At 43.4% G+C, this 21,678-nt stretch overlaps 1 protein-coding gene across 18 annotated transcripts in view; it reads right to left on the reverse strand.

The window, feature by feature from the left end:
- The window catches only part of CLIP1 (CAP-Gly domain containing linker protein 1), a 120,890-nt gene that overhangs the window by 96,204 nt on the left and 3,008 nt on the right, over positions 1-21,678 (reverse strand). The window contains exons 1-2 of one of the 18 annotated variants that reach the window (XM_073313324.2): positions 16,608-18,840; positions 7,380-15,921 (exon numbers count right to left, since the gene is read on the reverse strand). The exons of 15 other annotated variants lie outside the window; for them this stretch is intronic. The gene's annotated coding sequence lies outside the window, so the exon portion shown is untranslated. 2 more of the 18 variants (XM_073313323.2, XM_073313325.2) reach the window with 2 other exon arrangements.

Below are 21,678 nucleotides of genomic sequence, written 5' to 3' on the forward strand. Positions count from 1 at the left end.
CAGACTGGACACATAAATATGTAATGCTACAATGTAAGACTCAACTAGTGTGCTGGCTGAATGGCAAATCTCAAATGAAAACGTGAGCATACGTATATATGAAGCATAATAATATATGAAGAAGCCATATATTATAAGTAAGAATTTCATTTGGTGTAAGCTGGTAAAAAAAATTATGGAAAATGCATTTCAACACAGCTCACCAAAAACTAGGAAATTGATTTTTCTTGAATTAAAATGGTTCAGCATAGGAAGCTTTGTTTAAAACATCAGCCTGAAAGTAATTTCTTAACTTCGTTTCACATCTGTGGTGCTTTCTATAACCCCAAGCATTAATAAATAATAATAATAAAAAAGGTCATGAGATTGGCTTAAAGCAGGGTGGGCAAACTTTTTGGGCCAAGGGCCACATCTGGGTGGGGAAATTGTATGCAGGGTGGGGCTGGGGGTTGGGGTGCAGGAGGGAGTGCGGTGTGCAGGAATGGGCTCAGAGCAAGGGATTGGGGCAGAAGAGAAGTATGGGGCATATGAGGGGCTCAGGGAAGGGGGCTGGGGTGGAGGAGAGGTGCAACAGGGGGCTCAGGGCAGGAAGTTGGGGTGCAGAAGGGGTTCGGGCTCCAGCCCAGTGCCACTTACCTAAAGTGGCTCCAAGGTGGCTGCAGCACGCACCAGGCCCAGGGCAGGCTCCCTGCATGCCCGCCCTGGCCTCACATGGCGCTGCTCCAGGAGCAGCCGGCACCATGTCCTTGTGGGGCCTCTGGGGGGGAGGGGGGGGATGGCGGGGGAGGGCACAGGGCTCCGCGCGCTGCCCTTGCCATGCCTCCAGGTACCTCCCCCAAAGCTCCCATTGGCCGTTGTTCCCCGTTCCCAGCCAATGGGAGCTGCGGGGGCCAGTGCCTGGAGGCAAGAGCAACGCACGGAGCCCTCTGCCCTCCCTTCCCCCGGGGCATGGTGCTGGCCATTTCTGGGAGTGGTACGGGGCCTGCGGCACCACAGGGGGCAATCCCACGGGCTGGATCCAAAGCCTTGAGGGGCCGGATCCAGCCTGCGGGCTGTAGTTTGCCCACCCCTGGCTTAAAGACTGAAAGTTAGGGTGAGGAGCGAGGAGCTGTCTTCTAGTTCAAAAGCGTTACACAGAGCTCAAACCCTTGCAGCAAAGCAGTACTTTGTACGATTATATACATTTACAACAGCACAAAATAAAATTCCAAAGGCAGATATTTATTCATGGTAAAGTAAGTGCCTTCAGCAGTATTCAGATTTACTGTTTATACCACCTAGAGTAGCTAGTTTAAGTGACCACAAACAAACTTCCGTAAGATCGAGGGTTAAATTTCCAAAAATATCTAAGTATTGAAATCAGCATTAGTTAGGACCCACCATTGAGGACCTTGACCCCAAGTGACTTTAAAACCTAAAAGTTTCATTAAAAGTCCATAGGATTTGGACCTTTTGAAAATGTTTCCCATAATTTAAAATTGCCATCAAACTTCAATTTCTAAACAAAATACATTTTTTTGCATTACTTTAGTATTTGCTTCTTCCAATATCTACTTTGAAAGGAACTAAATTCAGTGAAAATGTTTCCCCTCTTTGCATCTACGTGCTTTACTTTGCAATTGTATATTGCTGCTATTTCCTGAGCGCAGCCTCGGTCACTTACAGGTACCTGTATTGCCAGCTCTCACAATGTTTGGTGTTCTCTTTAGAGCCCCAGCTTCTCAAAGAAAAAAAAGTTTCTAACCCACATGGTTGAGAGAAAAGCTTGAAAATGTGAAACCTACACTCAAAAACCAAAAGGTAAATAAAAAGGTGGCCATATTTATTATTTTTAAAATCTCATTAATTTTTTGGGTCTGACTCATTTTTAAATGCAAGGTGGTGGCAATTTTGAGTTGCATAAAGTCATAATTTGACTTATTTCTGTAATAGCTCTTTAAGGCACCCCACTTGAGACATGTTAAAGGGGCCTGATTTTAAGAAAGCACCCTCCCTATAAAACATAAGAACAGTCATACAGGGTCAGACCAAAGATCCATCTAGCCCAATATCCTGTCTTCCGTCAGTGGCCAATGCCAGGTGCCCCAGAGGGAATGAACAGAACAGGTAATCATCAAGTGATCCATTCCTTGTCTCCCATTCCCATATATTCCCATTCTGGCTAATAGCCATGATGGACCTATGCACCATGAATTTATCTAGTTCTTTTTTGACCCTGTCTTGGCCCACAGGTTGACTGCGTGTTGTGTGAAAAAATACTTCCTTTTGTTTGTTTTAAACCTGCTGCCTATTAATTTCATTTGGTGACCCCTAGTTCTTGTGTTATGAGGGGTAAATAACACTTCCTTATTTACTTTCTCCACACCAGCCAGACCTCTACCATATTCACCCTTAGTCGTCTCCTTTCCAAGCTGAAAAGTCCCAGTCTTATTAATCACTCCTCAAATGGAAGCCGTTCCATACCCCTAATCATTTTTGTTGCCCTTTTCTGAACCTTTTCCAATTCCAATATATCTTTTTTGAGATGGGGCGACCACATCTGCACTCAGTATTCAAGATGTTGGCGTACCATAGATTTATATAGAGGCAATATGATATTTTCTGTCTTATTATCTATCCCTTTCTTAATGATTCCCAACATTCTGTTTGCTTTTTTGACTGCTGCTGCACATTGAGTGGATGTTTTCAGAGAACTATCCACGACTGTGAGATCTCCTTCTTGAGTGGTAACAGCTAATTTAGACCCCATCATTTTATATCAGTGCCCTTTAGAATCATAGAAAATTACGGTTGGAAGAGACCTCAGGAGGTCAACTAGCCCAACCCCCTGCTCAAAGCAAGACCAACCCCAACTAAATCATCCCAGCCAGGGCTCTGTCAAGCAAAGCCTTAAAAACCTCTAAGGATGGAGATTCCACCACCTCCCTAGGTAATCCATTCCAGTGCTTCACCACCCTCCGAGTGAAATAGTTTTTCCTAATATCCAACCTAGACCTCCCACACTGCAACTTGAAACCATTGGTCATTGGGATGGTTTGTTCCTGTGCCCTCAATAAGGCTTCTTTAAAATACAGCCAGCTCTCCTGGACTCCTTTCCCCCTCAAATGAAGGTGTCAAGTTGAGAACCCAAAAATTGACACACAAAATCACTAAACACTTTTGAAAATGTTGGCCTACACATTTACAATAAAAGAATGTTTCAGTATATAATATCCCACTAAGCTTCAAAGTCAGTGCTAGTATTATGATAATTAAACCAAATGATGAATTTGGAAGTCTGCATACATTAGTTTTACAGAATTGTTCCTGTGTAATCCACAATACACTTTATGTTCTTACCCACTTACTACTGAAATACAACCATTTTGGAACTATGAAATCACAACAGGCTCTCCATGTACATACCCACTAAAGATCATTAGCTACTTGGCAATTAGATGCTTTGCTGAACTTGAAGGGCATGTGACTGAGTGCAAGAATCAATCCGTATTTTTAGCTGCAAACCTTTACTGAAACAGTAACAAGTGTAAGGTGGATGCTAGCCAGGAAAAAAGCTGTAAGCATCTCAAATAATAAAGCAACAGCCTGCACTGATGAAACAGCCTTTGTAGGAGGGGTCATTTTTAAACTAAATTAATCAATTGTTACCACTTTAATCCTGCGGAGATGTTAATTATATTCTTAATGATGTATTAGGATACAGTACTTTAGACAGATTTCCTTAGTTATTATTTAAAATCAAAATAAATAAATTTCAGACCATATTATATAGGCTTGCATTTTGGAGTCCATGTTTGGCTACTTGTATTCCACCAAGAATTACTAAAGATAGTACAGTAATGAGTAGCCCAAAGTTTAGAAGGTTACATCTATCTTGTTTTATCTCCCTACATACTGTATATGTCATTTAATGGTGGCACTATGAATCATCCCAATTTTTTTCCCCCGTTGATTTGAGACACGTTCTTAAAAAGCAGTTCTGTTATAAAAAAGTTAAACTAAAAAATCTGCATTGTACAGTTCTATGTTTATTATTTCTTTATTGACACCAGATCACATTTGCTCAGTTTACAAGATGTTTTGGTAACTGCCAGCACCAAAACTCAGCGTGCTACGTGATTGTGCTCTTTGCAGATCATGCATCAACAGTAAATATTTTGCATTTGAAACTTGCTTAACAATTCAATTGATGATGGACAAGGCAGAATAGGGTTCAGCTCACTCTTCCATAACTGTATTGACTTTGCAGGGCTACAAGGAATAAAAACCTAATTTCATCAGTAAACTAAGCAGAAATACTTTTTTCAGACGAAACATCTGCTGTTGCCATTTTCACTTTTCTGAGTTATCACAGCTACTTTTCCGATTATAATTGCACTTCAACATATTCCAGTGAGAACTACACTATCCTTAGCATGAAAAGAAGAATTCTGTATTCATGAAGAGCTTATTTAGCTAGATACCCATCCTGTTTGAACCACAAAGCATAATTTTCTCTTGATATTTTGTAAGATTCAGGCCAGGTTAGCATTATGACTCATTTTATATTTTATAAGATATATTCTTTATATTCTTTCTTTAGGGACATATTCCTGGATGTGTGCACATCTGATATTTTAATAGTTATCTCTATTTAAAGTAAACTGAATGAAATTTGTTTCCATCTTTTGCACTTCTGACCTGCCTTCAGAAGACTGGAAACCTATTTGGACCATTGCAAGACACTCATTTACTGCATAAGATTTTTAGTAAATGCACAGACTACATTGTGGTAAATTGTATTTCAAATTGTCTAAAAAATATAAACCAAAAGATTCTCACTATTAAGAAGTTTCTCCTTAAAAGATATTTCTCCACCTACACAGCACACCTTGACAGATAATATAACCAGTTAGAGTGACCATGATAATGCTACTCAAGGATTATGCTCACCAAGGTTTAAAGCTATACGTTGTATTATTATACATTTATGTGATTACTAGACGAGACACAGAATATCTTCAAGTTATGTCCACTGGGCACTGGTTTTGATCTGTTAATCAACCTTAAAGAGCCACTTCACCAAATAGAGTTGTAGACACACACAACAGTCACAACATGTTGCTTTGTCACGACTCATCCCACATTATCACAAAGCACATTAGGATACTGCACCATGAATATTTGTGGGTTCTCTGTAACTGAGGGAGTCTTCTCAGGAACTAAGAGGGAAGGGGCTCTCTCTCTGTCACCTGTTATGGTCTTCCTGGATTCTGAAAGGGGAAGGGGAAGTAATGTTGCTTACCCCCGCACCCACCTCTCCTCCTTGGTATCATGAAGGACAGCTCAAAGCAACAGTCCCATTTTCTAAATGCTCCCCCTACAGTCTCACCAGAGACAGAGAACAAAGATAGTGCTGATCAGACTCATAGACACCCTGAGTGCTGTCGGCAAGCCCGCCACATGCTTTTTGAGGCTCCAGAGCCAAGAGCTGAGAATCTCTTGTTTAAACAGATATAAAATTTCACCTTTGTGAAATTTATCTTTGCCTGGCTTGTCCTTGTCCATCCCTCCAAGAACACAAGTTGACGCCACAGCATTCCGTTTTATTGCAAGCACGTTCTTTCCATTTCTGGCCAAAGAATTTTGTCATGGGATCAGCCCAGAGCGTTTTTGGTCGGCCCAGCGGTCGCTTGTGGTCTCTGGGGATCGAGTCCCTGATGCAGGTTGTCCACCTATTGTCTTGCCTGCGGACTACAGGACCCGCCCACCTCCGCTTTGTGTCGTACATCGCCTGCACTACATCGGCCACCTCTGTATGCCTTCTGATCCCCTCATTCAGTATGTGATCATGAAGTGGTATCTTACACATTTGCCTTTCCATTGCTCTCTGGGCGACAGCAAATTTTTCTTCCTCCACTTTAGCTTTCCAGTCCATATATTATTGCTGGTAGAATAATAGAGTTAAACAGTTTTTTCCTTTTCTTCATGGGCAGTTGATCATCTGTTAGAGATGTCTTTCTTTTGCTGAAACTTGCCCACCCCGCCTTTCTCCTCCTACTGCATTCCCCTTCGAATGAGCAGTCTCTGTTCAGCTGCTGACCCAGGTAAATGTATTTGTCAACCTCCTCGATTACTTTCCCATTTAGAGTGATGATTCCTGCTGCACAATGCTCATTCTGCATCCGCTTCGTCTTCGACATGTTCACTTCCAACTCGATATCACGTGGAAGTGTTTGCAATTGCTGCAATTTGTTCACCGGTTCTACTGTGTCCTTTGCCAATATTACACAGTTGTCAGGGATTTACAGGGAATAAAACCAAGCCCATCTTCCTTGGAACTAATATAAAAGCACCACAATTTTGGTCTGACCAGCTCCAAGGTCGTGAACAAACAGTACGTTACTTATTAACTAACAATCTACATAGATTTTCGTATCTGAGATAGTTTAATAGATTCTACACCTCTCAGTCACATATAATATTAACAAAATATTACAAATTATGCATATTGTCTCTCTATATTTAATCTTTAACTCTTTTCTTTACTGCTCATCGAGTTTGTAAACTTGAAACATATTAATGAGACCTCTTGATCGTCCTGTACCCATTTTTTGTATTCTTTCCTCTTCACCCTGCGTAGTACAGCATATCATTTAAACTGGGTAAACAACAAGGATTTGTTTGGGGGTTTTTTTGTGGGAGGAAGTAGAGGCTAAGGCACAGTAAAGGCACCAGGAGACGCTTTGCATGGATGATGTAGTCGAAGGCCTGAGATCTCAAACCACTTTACAGACATTATCTATCCCAGCATCCCAGAAAGGCTTACATTCTATGCAAAGATCCTGGCTCTGCCACAGACTTCCTACAGGACTGTCACCTCACCTCTGTACCTCAGTTTACCCATCTGTAAAAGAGGGATGGTTACTTATCTACCTGCTTAATTAATTCAGATTCCTGAAGTGCTCTGAGATCCCTGGATGGAATGCACCAGAGAACCATGAAGAATTATGCACTTCACTTTCTATAGTCAAGTATTAGAAAGATAAATAAGAGGCCATTCTGAATTGTTATAGACTTTTGGCTCAGGGCATTATGAGTAATTCTTTGTAAAGCTATGCTGTCATTTCAAAACAGTTGCTAGATTTCGCCACCTTTAATTAACAGAGGGAAATAGCTGATAAAAAGCCAAAATTTGCAGAATGAACAATGTTAAGGTGTAATACCCTGGTTCAAGTTGTTAGTGTATATTCCGTTATTTAAAGTCATACATACATTATAAAATCTACAGCTGCTGTAATTTATTGAAAGATTAGAGAGTCCATTGTCTTAAGCATACATCAGTCTGTCCTGTCTGAGGCTCTAGGATTGGGAAGGAGAAGAACCTTTTACCGTCTTACCCCTTTTAATCAGCCGTTCCTTAACATCTACTTTTTCCTTCTGAATTTTTCAATGGGAACCAAAGGAGGAATCTCAACAGCCTTGCATCTAGGTACTGCGTGATGAAAAGGCTCCCTCCTCCTACCTGTAACTAGGTGGAGTTACAAAACCAATTTCCTTTCAACATAAGGAGATTAAGTCCTGCTGGGAAAAATATTAATTTAATGAGCAGAATGCTGACAAGAGAACAAAAGGAAGCGATACGACTGGCCACTGGGAGATCTTTGGTCCCATTACCTTACAAAACAATTGACTTCCACCCTTAGTTAGTTGCATCCTGAAATCTCTTAACCCTCGTGGGAAAGGTGAACAGTGTGGAAGTTTTGATTCTACAGATCCCCTAAAAGACAAGGATTTGCTGTAGCCCTACCTTTAAAAGTGTGTGTAGATTCAAACAGGTCATCTGTTTACCTACAGTGGTTGGTTTTCACCTGACACTGAAATATATATATATACACACCCCTTGCTAAATAAATGCAGCTTGTGATGGAGACTGAAATTTTAATGTACATCAGTGTGAGCACAGCATCTAAACTGTTAAAAATGTGCTGTTCTGATGAAAGTTTGGGAGTGAAAGTAGTCAAGGCACAGAAGATAGGATGTGGTAATAATACCACCATCTCCCGTTTTTCTCAAAAATGGAATGCATATAAACAAGGACATCCAGCACCCCAGGCTTTTAACTGATGTAATTGTAAGTGAAGTAGCTGAAGCAAGGAGGCCACTTTCCAGAGTAAACATTCATTTTGATAGACTTAGATGGTTCTGGGGGTGGAGGGAGCAGTTAGAACAATTCATGCCATTCAGAATTGTCCATTAAAAATCAGCAATCCCTTTCTAGCTCTCACCTTTCTGTGATTATTACATCACAGCTGCTTGACAATCTAGGAATACCGATATGTAACCTAGTTATTGATATAGATAGAACTTACAATGGTATAATGGAATGTTTATCACATACCTATAATGCTTGAACTCAATGGAGGCTATTGGAAAAACATTCAGGAAGCAGCAGAAGGGATCCAAGATAAGCAACCTCCAAACACTTTTTTTGAGGGAGGGAGGGAACTACAGGACATCGGAGGACATTACTAGCTTGGAGGATCTTACCGATCCTGTCCCCAGTTAAGATCTACTGTTTGTTTTGCTAGGCTAGGAACTTGGAGATCAAAAGGACTGACCGGCTTGAGGAATGGGAAGCTCTCTCTGGAACAAAGGGGTAAGTGTTTTGAGAGGTAAGGGAATGGATTATGCCAGCCAGACCCCAGAGGCAGGCCTGTTTTCGCTTAAAGAGCTAGTCTACACTAGGAGTGCTACAGTGGCAGAGCTGCACTGTTGTGCAGCTGTACCATGTCTGGTGAAGATGTTCTATGCCAACAGGAAAAAGCTCTCCCATCAGCAAAATAAAACCCCCTCCACAAGATGGGAGAAGTGCTGTCCACAACGTCACTCAGGAGGGTGGCTTCACTCAGGGGGGTGGCTTATTCATACCAACGTAAGTGGTAGTGTGTACATGCCCAAATTCCTTTATTTAAAATAAAGAAATACTTCACTTTAAGGAGGTTGTTTGGTCACTAAGTTACCACGGTCATTGTCCCAGGAGGGAACAGACTTGCAGCTGCTGAACACAGATTAGACCTGTACAGGTGGTCATGACTGATACAGAGGAGACAACCACCAAAGGTCCAGTGTGAGGATCATGTGATCACCAAGAGAGGTGATGGTCTAAGACTAGGAGGAGTCAGAGGTGCATTTAGCCCAGTAACTATGACAAGTGCTATGGGAAGAACCACATGCCTTGAAAGGCTGTTGGCAATACAGTAGTAACCCAAGGAGACTGCAGATCAATCTATTTAAGAATTGCTAGTCCTCTCCATAGTCTATATTAGATTTTATTAGAATACTTTCTGGCGGCTGAGAAGTTCTGTGTGTTAGAAACAAAGGTGAAAGTTAATATTTCTCAAATAAAGTCCCCCAAATAACTCTTCATGCTTCCACAAACGGCACCTATCCTCCAATCACTATAGAGTAAAACTGGTTATCTAGAGAATTTTTCCTTCCATCGTCTAACACTTAAGAGTCCTTAAAAATCTGTAATTTCTGTTTCCAATTTTATATTCCCCAGCAGTCATTTTGGAAGAGCCCAGAACACGTGAGGAATTGCTCAGAGTACAGAGCAAGGAATAAAGTTAATTATAATTTTAAGCTACTAATCAGGGTGCGACAGGTTGGCAGCAGGGGGAAGGATGAGAGAAGAAATGTGATATTCTCACATTCCACTATTTTCCTCCCTTACCTCTCCCTCTTACACCAAGATGCCCAAGTCAAGATCTACTTCAGAATGCAGGCTCTATGTGACCTGCAGGGCTGGTTCTGGTACTGTTGATCAAAAAGAGGGGAGTGGTGCCTCAGTTACTCCACCTAGCTCAGGGCAGCTGAGATCATCACCAACATAAGAACATAAGAATGGCCATACTGGGGCAGATCAGAGGTCCATCCAGCCCAGTATCCTGTCTACCGACAGTGGCCAATGCCAGGTTCCCCAGAGGGAGTGAACCTAACAGGTAATGATCTAGTGATCTCTCTCCCGCCATCCATCTCCACCTTCTGACAAACAGAGGCTAGGGACACCATTCCTTACCCATCCTGGCTAATAGCCATTAATGGTCTTAACCTCCATGAATTTATCCAGTTCTCTTTTAAACCCTGTTATAGTCCTAGCTTTCACAACCTCCTCAGGCAAGGAGTTCCATGGGTTGACTATGCGCTGACTGAAAAAGAACTTGCTTTTATTTCTTTTAAACCTGCTACCAATTAATTTCATTTGGTGGCCCCTAGTTCTTATATTATGGGAACAAGTAAATAACTTTTCCTTATTCGCTTTCTCCACACCACTCATGATTTTATATACCTCGATCATATCCCCCCCTTAGTCTCCTCTTTTCCAAGCTGAAAAGTCCTAGCCTCTAATCTCTCCTCATATGGGACCCGTTCCAAACCCCTAATCATTTTTAGTTATCCTTTTCTGAACCTTTTCTAATGCCAGTATATCTTTTTTGAGATGAGGAGACCACATCTGTACGCAGTATTCAAGATGTGGGAGTACCATGGATTTATATAAGGGCAATAAGATATTCTCCATCTTATTCTCTATCCCTTTTTTAATGATTCCTAACATCCCGTTTGCTTTTTTGACTGCTGCTGCACACTGCGTGGATGATCTTCAGAGAACTATCCATGATCACTCCAAGATCTTTCTCCTGATTAGTTGTAGCTAAATTAGCCCCCATCATATTGTATGTGTAGTTGGGGTTATTTTTTCCAATGTGCATTACTTTACTTTTATCCACATTAAATTTCATTTGCCATTTTGTTGCCCAATTACTGAGTTTTGTGAGATCTTTTTGAAGTTCTTCACAGTCTGCTTTGATCTTAACTATCTTGAGCAGTTTAGTATCGTCTGCAAACTTTGCCACCAATGCACTATAAAAGTTGTAAAATATAAAACAACAAAACTGCAACCAATGGAGGCATTTCTAGACATGCTAACATACCCAGTGAAATAACCAGTGAGGAGCCCAACTCTTTTCTACATGTCAGCAATACAGAGACCCTCAAGAAATGTCAAAACCCTAAACAAAGGTTGCATTAATTCAATGGTTTTCAAACTATTAGGCTGCATGCACCTTTCCAAATAATGTAGTCTACTGCATTCCTCCATCTGAGATAGGGTCATAATATACCTATGATTGATTGCCAAGTCTTATTAAATAGAGAGCGGTGTTCGCCATTACAGGATTTTTCTCACATCCACCCCTGACGAAAGCTCATGTACCCCAGTTTGAAAACCACTGCATTAATTCATACATCCAAAAGCTTGCATTTAGGGTACTGAGGCCTGGTCTACACTGGGGGTGGGAGGGGAGAATCAATCTAAGATATGCAACTTCAGCTATGAGAATAGCATAGCTGAAGTCGACATATCTTAGATCGACTTAGAATCACTTACTTCTCGTCCTCACAGCGCGTCCTCGACAGCCACCACTCCCCCGTCGACTCCGCTTCCGCCTCTCGCTGTGGTGGAGTTCCGGAGTCGATGGCAGAGCGATTGGAGATCAATTTATCACGTCTACACCAGATGCCATAAATCGATCCCCGATAGATTGATCACTACCCGCCAATCCGGCGGGTAGCGTAGACATGGCCTGAGTTAACATTTGACCTGAATCTTTTAGACAGATGAAGAAAGTGGGATTTGAAAAGATTATACTGGGGAGACAGAGGACGTGAGTTTTTCCTTGACAAAGATCTAAGGTGAAGTATTCTCAATCAATCCCAAGAAAAATCTTGACATAACTAAGGGAACAAAGAAAAGGACATTAAACTACAAGGAAGAAAAGTCAAGCCACCCTGGGTGTTGACATACATCAACATTAATCATATGCTAGTAGACTTGGGCTAGGTCAGAACATGGATAGGAGATCCCCAAGGAACACTCAAGCCTCCCAGGAAGTGGTGCTAGTCACTCTTCCCCCTAAAGTTGTATCTGCACTAGGAAAAAAGGTGTCTATTTTACCATGTGATATAACATGCTAATGTAAAGAAGGCAGTCTGTAGTTTTTTTCACATACATAAGTATTCAAGGTCTCCCCCTTAAAAAAAAAAAAAAAAAAAAAAAAGCAAGTACAAGCGTTTCCATACATTAAAAACTGTTTTCTTTTATATTTTGTATTTAAACAAGCACATTCCTTTGTAGTATTTGAAACCCAAAACCTCACAGCACTAAGAACACAATATTGCTGACCCTATGTGTTTAAAAATCATGATTCTATTCCCCAAAATGTGATGAACTTAAAAATCCTATGATTTTTAAAAATAAAAAATTAATATTATTTGCTTTCTTGTCATTGAGCCTTTAGGGTTCATGTTTTCAAGCTTTTCTCCACAACCATAAGGGCTAGAAGTAGTGTACTTTTCTTTAAAAAAAGAAAACAGATTCACAAGTAATCACCTCACTCCAGGAGATGGGGCTTTAAGAAAAGCACCAAATATCACAAGACTCATGATTAAAAAAAATAAAAATAAAAAAATCACAAGAGCTGGCAACACTAAGAAGCAAAAGCCTAAATTTGAAAGTTACTTGACTTTTCAAGCTGAAATGCAAAAAGTAAAGAAACAGTATAATTAGTGACAAGTAAATTTAATCAATAAATTATTTCATCTTTAATATACAGTTGGTAACATGAATAAATAAAGTTGTTTTTAATATACGATTTTTAAGTGGGCATCTCTTTAAGCAAGGGAAAATTTAGGCTAAATATCAGGAAAAATTTAAGAAAGAGATTGAGGGCAATGGAATGATCTCCTGAAAGAAGAGTTGAAAGCCCCATTTTAAGTAGTTTTTAAGGACCCAATCCAAAGGCATACTTAACTTTACAGACATGCGTAATCCTATTGACATCAGTGGCACTACTTACATGTATTAGCTTAAGGTAGTGCACATTTGCAGGACCAAGACCCAAAATTAATCTGGAGAACATAGTGTAGAGAAGAATCCTGCACTTGGGTGAGAAGGGGATAGACTAGATCGGACCTAAGAGAGCTTCTCTACCTCTAATTTCTATTATTATTCAGGAATGCCACGCAAAATTTAACAAAAAAGGTTGCAGCTACAACACTTTTAAAAAGTGTTAATTGGCATTAGCCACATTCAATTAAACGGAATACCCTACGAGTGCTACAGAAACGGAGATTATCAGTAACACTACTTTAAACTAGTCTTTGTTAATATGAAATGCAGTATTTTATATTGCTTCAGTTTAAATGCATTTAGCCTCCAGTTCCAAAGACCGGATCATCTAAAAAACTAGAGAACTTTGCACTTTTCCCTGACTGCGCCCTATCTCACCTCATTGACCCAGTCTAAGACAAACATAGTACACCTCCAGGAAAAGAAAAATTTCCAATTATAAGGGACACACACACACACTCACTCTACAACCATACAAATAAAAGCATACAACAATCAGCAAGGTTGACCTTAGCGATGATCTAAAATTCAAAAAGAATTTATTCCCACAACTCTATATTAGAGGGGAAAATATATTGCACATACTAAAGTTTAATGCAGCCCCAGCAATACAAGAAATCCTTTATTACGTATTAAGTGGAACAAAAATAGACTGTAATGCTGATATTTTAAACAACAGAAGGACTAATAACCCACTCACACTGTTGTTTCCACTAGCACTTTATGACTATCATGTATTTTAAGTATGCAAAGAACCACAGACTTGCCAGTAACTACTTACACATGGTGAAAACTAAAGCCCTGTCTACACAACAGAGTTTAGTCAACTTAAGTTATAACAACCACCACATGCTGTTTTAATTACATTTGTTGTGCACATCCATACAACATTCTTTGTGTCTGCAGAGCGCATCCAGTCTGAGCTCTTGCATTGACAGAGAGTGTTGCATTGTGGGTGTTCCACTGTGCCACTCACCACCCTCTGCTGCTGGGAGATCTGGGAATGGATCACAGTGCATCATGGGAGCATGCTCACCATCCCATGATGCAATTCTGTCCCATCATTCCATGGGCTTCCGATTTTGTTTTGTGCCATTTTTTTAACTACCTCTGTAAACTCTGCGCCTGCCATCTCTGCCTGGCAACATGGATCCTGAGCTGCTGACCATTCTGCTGATGAGCATTATGAGCACAACGCAGATGGTCCTGCAGTATTTCATGGGCTACAAAACAGAGAATGAATCAGTGATGCCTGCACTGCTGTCTGCCATGGAAACAAATAATTCAAGTTTGGTGCTGGCATTCATGGAACAGCTTGCCACAATGGATCCTCGGTACTGGGGTCGGGAAACAAGCACTGAGTGGTGGGATCCCATCACGATAGGCATATGGGATGACAAGCAGTGGGTGCAGAACTTTCAGATGCACAAAGTCACCTTCCTGGAACTGTGCGCAGAGCTCACTCCTGCCTTGTGATGCAAGGACACCAGAATGAGAGCTGCCTTCAGAGTAAGTGGCGATTGCTGTGTGGGAGCTAGCAAATCCAGACTGCTACCGGTCGGTCGCGAATCAGTTTGAAATTGGAAAGTCCACCGTGGGGGTTGCAGTGATGCAAGTGTGCAAGGCATTAATCACATCCTGCTATGAAGGACTATGACTCTGGGTAATGTGTGGGAAATAATTGATGACTTTGCGGCAATGGTATTCCCTTGCTGCAGCAGGATGATAGATGGCACGCATATCCATATCCCAATTTTGGCCCCAGACCATCTTGCGACAGAGTATATCAACCAAAAGGGCTACGTCTCAATGGTCTTGCAGGATGCTGGTGGATCATTGGGGCCGTTTTACTGACATCAATGCCACTTGGTCAGAGAAAGTTCATGATGAATGCATCTTATGGAACACTGGACTGTACAGAAAGCTGAATGCTGGGATTTTCTTTCCAGACCAGACCATTCCAATGCGGCATGTATAAATGCCCATAGTGATCCATGGGAGATCCTGCCAATACCTTGCTCCTGTTGCTCATGAATCCTTACACTGGGAACCTAGACAGCAGCAAGGAGCACTTCAACAACAGGTTCAGCAGGTGCCAAATGACCACTGAATGTGCCTTTGGCAGATTAAAAGGTTGCTGGCGCTGCCTTTTTGGCACGTTAGACCTCAATGAGGAAAATATTCCGATGGTCACAGAAGTCTGCTGTGCTCTGCATAACGTTTGTGAAGCAAAAGGGGAAATGTTTCCCCATGGGTGGAGCACTGAGGTGGATCATCTAGCTGATGATTTCGAGCAGCCAGATACCAGGGCAATTAGAGCAGCTCAGCGGGGGGGCTATCAGAATCGGTGAGGCTCTGAAGGAGCATTTTGATAACAAGCACCAGTAGTGTGTCTTTATGGGATGCATTTGGTCAGGCAATGTTCACTTACCACCTTAAATAACCCCAGTAATGCTTGCTTCCTGAGGTTTCATTGTAGTGAGCAAGTGTTCCTGCCTATAGCCACTGTGCTTGAATTTTAGCAGCAACTACCATGTGCATGACTCAAATAAAGACTCATTTTGTTTCAAAGACTAGACTTTAAATAAAGGATAAAATGTATTGTTTTTCAAACGGGTGACATGGCAATGAGGAGCAGTCTCTCAGTTCACGTTCTCACAGCTGTGTGTAACTTCAGCTTTCATTATGAAACCAGGCTCTAGGTGTGGATTACAAGGGGCGCTGTCTGTTCCTCCAGTAGCTTTATCATCCACTCCTGTCCATCTATCATCCGCTCCTGCCCATGTCTCCTTTCTAGGATATCCAGCCTGAGTTTTCATTAAGTGTCTCCCTCCATGCTCTTGTTTCGCTATGTGCTGCATCTGTTGACAGCAGCACCTCTCTAAATGTAACCTCCTTACTCTTTCTGGTTCACCTGTTTATCTGATGGAGGTACTCCGCCAGTGTGTAGGAGTTACTCCTCAAGGGCACATCTGCATAAACCAAAGAAACAATGAACAGAGACAGTACTGAAAGTGCACTCAACGCCATGAATCATAAAGTCATATACACCTCTTTCTCACTGTCCCTTTGCTAGCACACAGCTCAGCGAGAGTCCCAAATATGGTAAGTTCTGTGGGGAGGGAGGGGTCGGGAAGGGGGAAATGGGCAAGATCGGACAAAGGGTCCAGGTGGTTTGCGAAGAGGGTCGTTGCATGTGTGTAGGGGGAGTATTCTGAATACTGGCACTCTTTTCCACAGGCTGGGGTAATCTAACTCAATATCTCACTCCTGAGGGTAACTTGCATCTCCTGTATGCATGCAGCTTCAGATCAGGTTTGTATGCTGCTCTCCTGTTTGCCACTTTGGTCCCTGCAGAAATAATTGCTGGTTAGCACAGCAAAGTTTCCTACAGCGGGGGAAGAAACAAGGTAGCTCTGCCAAGGAACCTTCAGCAAAGGATTGTAGAGTACCTACACAAAAGTTTCCTTGCGATCTCTATGGAAGATTCCCAGAACATCCTGGGTACATTAACAAACTTTTCTGCTAAGCCCCCACTAGGTAGCTGCATAGGCTCTGTTGTTAATTTCTATCCCTTATCCCTCCTCCTCCGTATAACAAAGTAAGTGAGATCTCAGTAGCTATCACTGTTTTGTATCAAAGCAAAATGCACACTTACCAGAGCTTGCCTCTCCTGCTTCATGAGCTGGGCGGATTAGAGGGGTATAGCCAGTCCTGAGTCAAAAGTAAGTCTGGTTTGCCATGCCAGCAGATACCCCTGTTGCATGTTCCACATCCTCCTCCAACTCCACTTCCTCATTCACCACTTCATCCTCATGGATGACTCCGTTGGCCGCAGCCTCCAGTCCCCCTGAAATATCCACAGGGCTCTTGTTGGTGGGGTCACTGCCAAGAATGCCATACAGCTCCTCGTAGAAGCAGCATGTCTTTGGCGCTGCACCAGAGTGATGGTTGCCGTCCCTTGCCTTCTGGTCGGCCTGCCTCAGCTCCTTGATCTTAGCACAGCACTGCTGCATGTCCCTTCTCCTTCATGCCATGAGCAATCTGCTTGTAGATATCAAAAGTTCCTAAAGCTTGAGCAAAGCTGCGACTGCACAGCATCCTCTCCCCACAGACCCAGCAGATCCAACAGCTCCAGTGTACTCCATGCGGAAATGTGTCTGTCATGGAAAGCCAGCATGATCAGCTGGGAAGATGCTGTGTGAACAGTTCACACTGAGCAAACAGGAAGAGGACTTTCAAAAATTCCTGGGCCTTTACACTGGGGAAGGGCACATGCCTGCGTACCTGCAGGGCAGTGGAGTTCAAACCGCTGACCAGAGTGGTCATGATGGGCATTGTGGGACACCTCCTGGAAGCCAGTTAGGGTGACATAAGCAAGTGCATTCTCTACACTGACACTGCGGCGCTCTAACTATGTCACAAAGAGCTCTATGCCACTTGGCAAAGTGATTTTCTTTTGTCAGCATAGCAGGGGAGTTAAATCATCGGGAGGAGTACTGATGTGCGTATGCCTCCGTTTTGTCGACGAAAGCTGACTTTTGTCGACAAAACTGTGTACTGTAGACACGGCCCAAGATACCTTGTTGTTAAAGAAAAAAACCAAACATGTTGCTCAGTTTCTCTCCATTTTACTTCATTTGCAATTCCATTTCATGTTGTATCAGGAACAAAAAAGAAATTACTCCCTGATAACTTTTCTGTTGAAACTAAGGTTGTATACCACTCATGAGTTCTTTAACTAAAATACACAACAGAACACCAGCCATTAAGGTCCTCTCCCTGCATTTCTTCTCCTGCGGCCCCTCTCTTTCTGGGTTTACTTGCCCTAAAAGGTATTTATAACATGACTTCCTATACAACACATACATCACACTTTTTTAACTCTTCCCACCCAATGATCTCAGAGCAATTTGTGAATGTCCTTATCTTCCCACCCCCATTTTACAGCTGCGGTAACTAAGGCACAGCACAATTTGTGTGGCTTGCCCAGAGTTAGGAAAGGAAAAGAACTCAATTCTCCTGGTGCGGTGCTATGCTTTAACCACTAGACAATGCTTCCTCTCCTTGTCTGCTTTAGGAACAGACCAAAAAAAACCCCCCCAAAAAACAAACCAACCCCAAAACACCACAACCACTAAGAAACTGCTAGACCCACTTTTGATTCTAACACAATCGTTGATTCTGGTTCTAGTTCCCCTAGCTGGCGAGGTGGCACAGGTGGGCGTCTCATCTGCCGATCAGCAATTCCCAAAAATAATGGAGACATGGGGAACCAAGCTTAAAACACGAAACTCCGGGCGCATTAAAAGAAAATATGATAAGCCATATATCAACACCTAGCAAATACGAACGAGGGGCATGTGAGAGCACCTAGGCACCCCAGAAAAATAAATCTATTCAAATCACAGAAGGCTCAGTGCTGCTCCTTCCAAGCCCGAGACAAAGTTCTGACAGGTGCCCAGGCGCGGGCCTTTCAGATGGCACCGTGGAAACCCCCCTCGGCGCGGCATGGGCTTTAAAGACGCCGTAACGCTTCCTGTGGGAGACCAGACCGGCTCTGGTCTCCCGGGCCGGAGCGCTCCCAGCCCGCACACACCAGTTGATTCCTGCTCGCCGCCGCCGCCCCCAGTTCACGGAGCGCGGGCAGCGCTCTGGGCCCGAGCGGGGCTGTGGAAACGCCCCGCCGCCCCGGCCCCGGCCCCCCGCGCGGGACGCGGGTCAGGCGGAGCCACGGCACACGCCAGTCGCTAGATCCAGCGGAACCGGCTGCTGTCACCCCGGCAACGCCATAGCCGAGGGGGCAAATCACCAGGCCGCCGAGGGGCTCTTGCCGCCGCCGCCGCCCCCCCGGCCCGGGGCGCCGCTCCCGCCCCTCACCCAGCCACCCGCCTAGGCAGGGCAGGGCCAAACCCCCGGCCCGAGGCTGGTCCCCGCCGCCCCCTCAGGCGGGGCGCGCGCTGAGCCCAGAGGGGCCGCCGGGAGGCGGGAAGCCGCCGCAGGGAGGGCAGCCGAGGCCCGCGCGCCGGACACGGCGCCGGCTCCCCCGAGCCACACCAGCTCCTGCCGGCCCCGGCTCCGCCGCGGGCCCGGCCCCAGCGGGCCCGCTCACCGTGGCTGTCTCCTCCTCGCTGCTGCTCCGGCCCCTCTGCGGCGGCGGCGGCGGCGTGGCGCCTCTCCGGCTCGGAGGGGGCGGGGTAGACAGCCGTCTGCGCCCGGCCCGGCCTCAGGCACTTCGAGGCGGAGACTGCCGCAGAGGGGGCCCTCCCCTGTTCTTCCTTCCCCCTTCCCCCTTCCCTTTGTCTCCCCGCCCCCCATTCCTTCCCTCTCCGCCTTTGTTCGCTCACACACCGGGGCGGGGAGGAGGGGGGGCGGTTCGGGGGTCCTTCGCGTTCTCCTCCGGGGGCAGGAAATGGCAGAAGGCCCTTGCCCAGGTGGGGGATTTCTCTTCCCTTCCCCCCCACCCCCACTTTCCTGCTGCTAGAGGAGGCGAAGACCTGTCCCTGTCAATGGAAGGAGTGACAGCATGGGAGAGTAGAAGGGAGGTTTTCCAGCACGGAAAGGACAGTTTTAGAGTCAGACCTTGCTGGGAACGCCCCATCCCTTAAGACCCATGGATCGTCCCCCTTCACTGGTGAAGTGGAAGCTTGTTGTCATTCCCAGGCACACGGACCCGACTTGTCAGTATCACACGTTCCTCCCACAGCTTCGGCTTTGAAATTGACAAGACATGCAGCCCGGCTGAGTCACAGCCCACTGCAGAGCGGACAGCTCTGGGGCTCCCAACGACCATGGCAACAGCAGCAAGGCTGTTGCTCCCCTAAAGAATTTTCAGATATAGGAAAAAGCAAGTTTAGAGAACTCGAAGTGCTACGCCCGGGATTTTCTTTTCATAAAAGGCTTTGTTCCCACAAAAAAAAAAAAAGGGGGGGGGGAGACAATAGGATGGGAAGGTGGCTAACCAAACTGATGACCGCTTCAGTGGGGGCAAATAAGTAGGAATAGAAGGGGAGAAAAGGATATGAGACAGGGCAATACAAATAAGCATAGGTCTCAAGAGGCTTCACTGGTTGCTGCTTTTATCTTCCTTTCCTTTTGTCTTAATACCCACAAATTTATCTTCCATTCCCATCCCCTGAAACACAAAATATTTTAATTTCTAAGACATTTATGAAGTAATCCATATAAGGACATGTCATTATCCTATTTCTAACCTTAAAAATAAATTTGCTTGTTAATGCCAGCAGCTGTTTTAGATAAACAGCACCAGCTGTTTTAGATAAATTCTTAAGCCTGACACAAAGACTCTGTTTCACTTCCAAGATGCCACCTCTTGTATAGTGTGCAATTTCCAGACAACCGTTGTCCTAGACCTCTGCTGTATTAGTCCTGAAGCAGACCTGAGTTTGCAGTCTCATAGATCATTTGGTTTATGAGAGATACTGTCTAAACAAAAGGGAGACAAAAAAGCAGTTGCACTGGCTGCTGACTGAAACCTAATTGGGATTTGTATTTAATTTTTGCCTCATTCCTTGGCATTAGCCCAGTCTTTTGTATAGCATGTGAAAGCACAAAGAGAAAGAGGGCAACAGGGACTCTAAATAACTGGTTTAAAATAAACTGATCAGTGTTTAGCAATGTCTGGTAGAATTTTAATTCATAAATGTTAAGTACTAGCTTTTATTCTAATTGTTAAATGTTATTGAATCAAATACTGATGCCCATCCTCAGACAACTTTGATCTCCCCTACCCTCCCCCCATGAGTTTTGGTTGAGGTCTAATATTACGATTTTTCTATCATAAAAATAATGCTTTAACTAATGCATTCTTTTTAATTTAAACACATACATTGATCCATCCTGTGCTTATGACATAAGGATTTGATTCTGCAAAGCTTACTGATGTGAGTAATCTTTCTTTATAAAAGTATTTCTATTGTGTGGCTACAAAATTTGTGTCTGTGGATAGCTGCAGATTTGCAGGGCTCTACTCATAACTGAGATTAAGGTCTGCAGAATCAAACTCCCACCCTGTGTTAGACTGTTTTGTAAAGAGCAGAGTAAATGTCTTTGTATTATTGTAGTGCCTAGGAGCCCTAGTAATGGACCTGGAACCCACTGTGTACAGCATCTAGATCAGATCAAAGATGGCATGTCTCTCTCTAGTGCTTTTCACATTGAAGTTTATATCAGCACTGAACCAAAGTATTTCTCTTGGCCTGTGTAAGTACCATGCATTTGTTTTTCCTGATAAATGTATGGGAGTTGCTGTTGTAGAGTACACTAATATTATGTAGTCATTTTAACATTCTATATGAAAAACAGTTCTAAGAATATGTTTCAAGGGGCCTTTTAGACACACACAAACTATCTCTATAAAAATGTAAAGAACAGAAATCAGTTTAATATCTAAAATTAAGAGTAAGTGGTGCAGCTTACTTCTGCTCTCATTGAAGTCAATGAAAAAAATCTGTTGATTTAGGTAAGTAGCTTTTCCCTGCAGCTGGAGGGAGACTAGTTCAGTCATTTAACAGTTCTTATTCTATATACAACTGCTGTAGTTCTATGTTTTAAATCACAATTCAAATGCATATGCTGCAGCTCTACAAAGTAAAAAAACAGAACTGTACTAATGCATAGGAATTATAAAGCGAGAAGTAGTGATTGGAAGATATGTTACCTTATTTGAAGGTTTTACTAGCCAAAATGAGTAAAATGCAAGTAGTATA

The sequence above is a fragment of the Lepidochelys kempii genome, chromosome 15 (assembly GCF_965140285.1).
Source record: "Lepidochelys kempii isolate rLepKem1 chromosome 15, rLepKem1.hap1, whole genome shotgun sequence".
Lineage (NCBI taxonomy): Eukaryota > Metazoa > Chordata > Testudines > Cheloniidae > Lepidochelys > Lepidochelys kempii.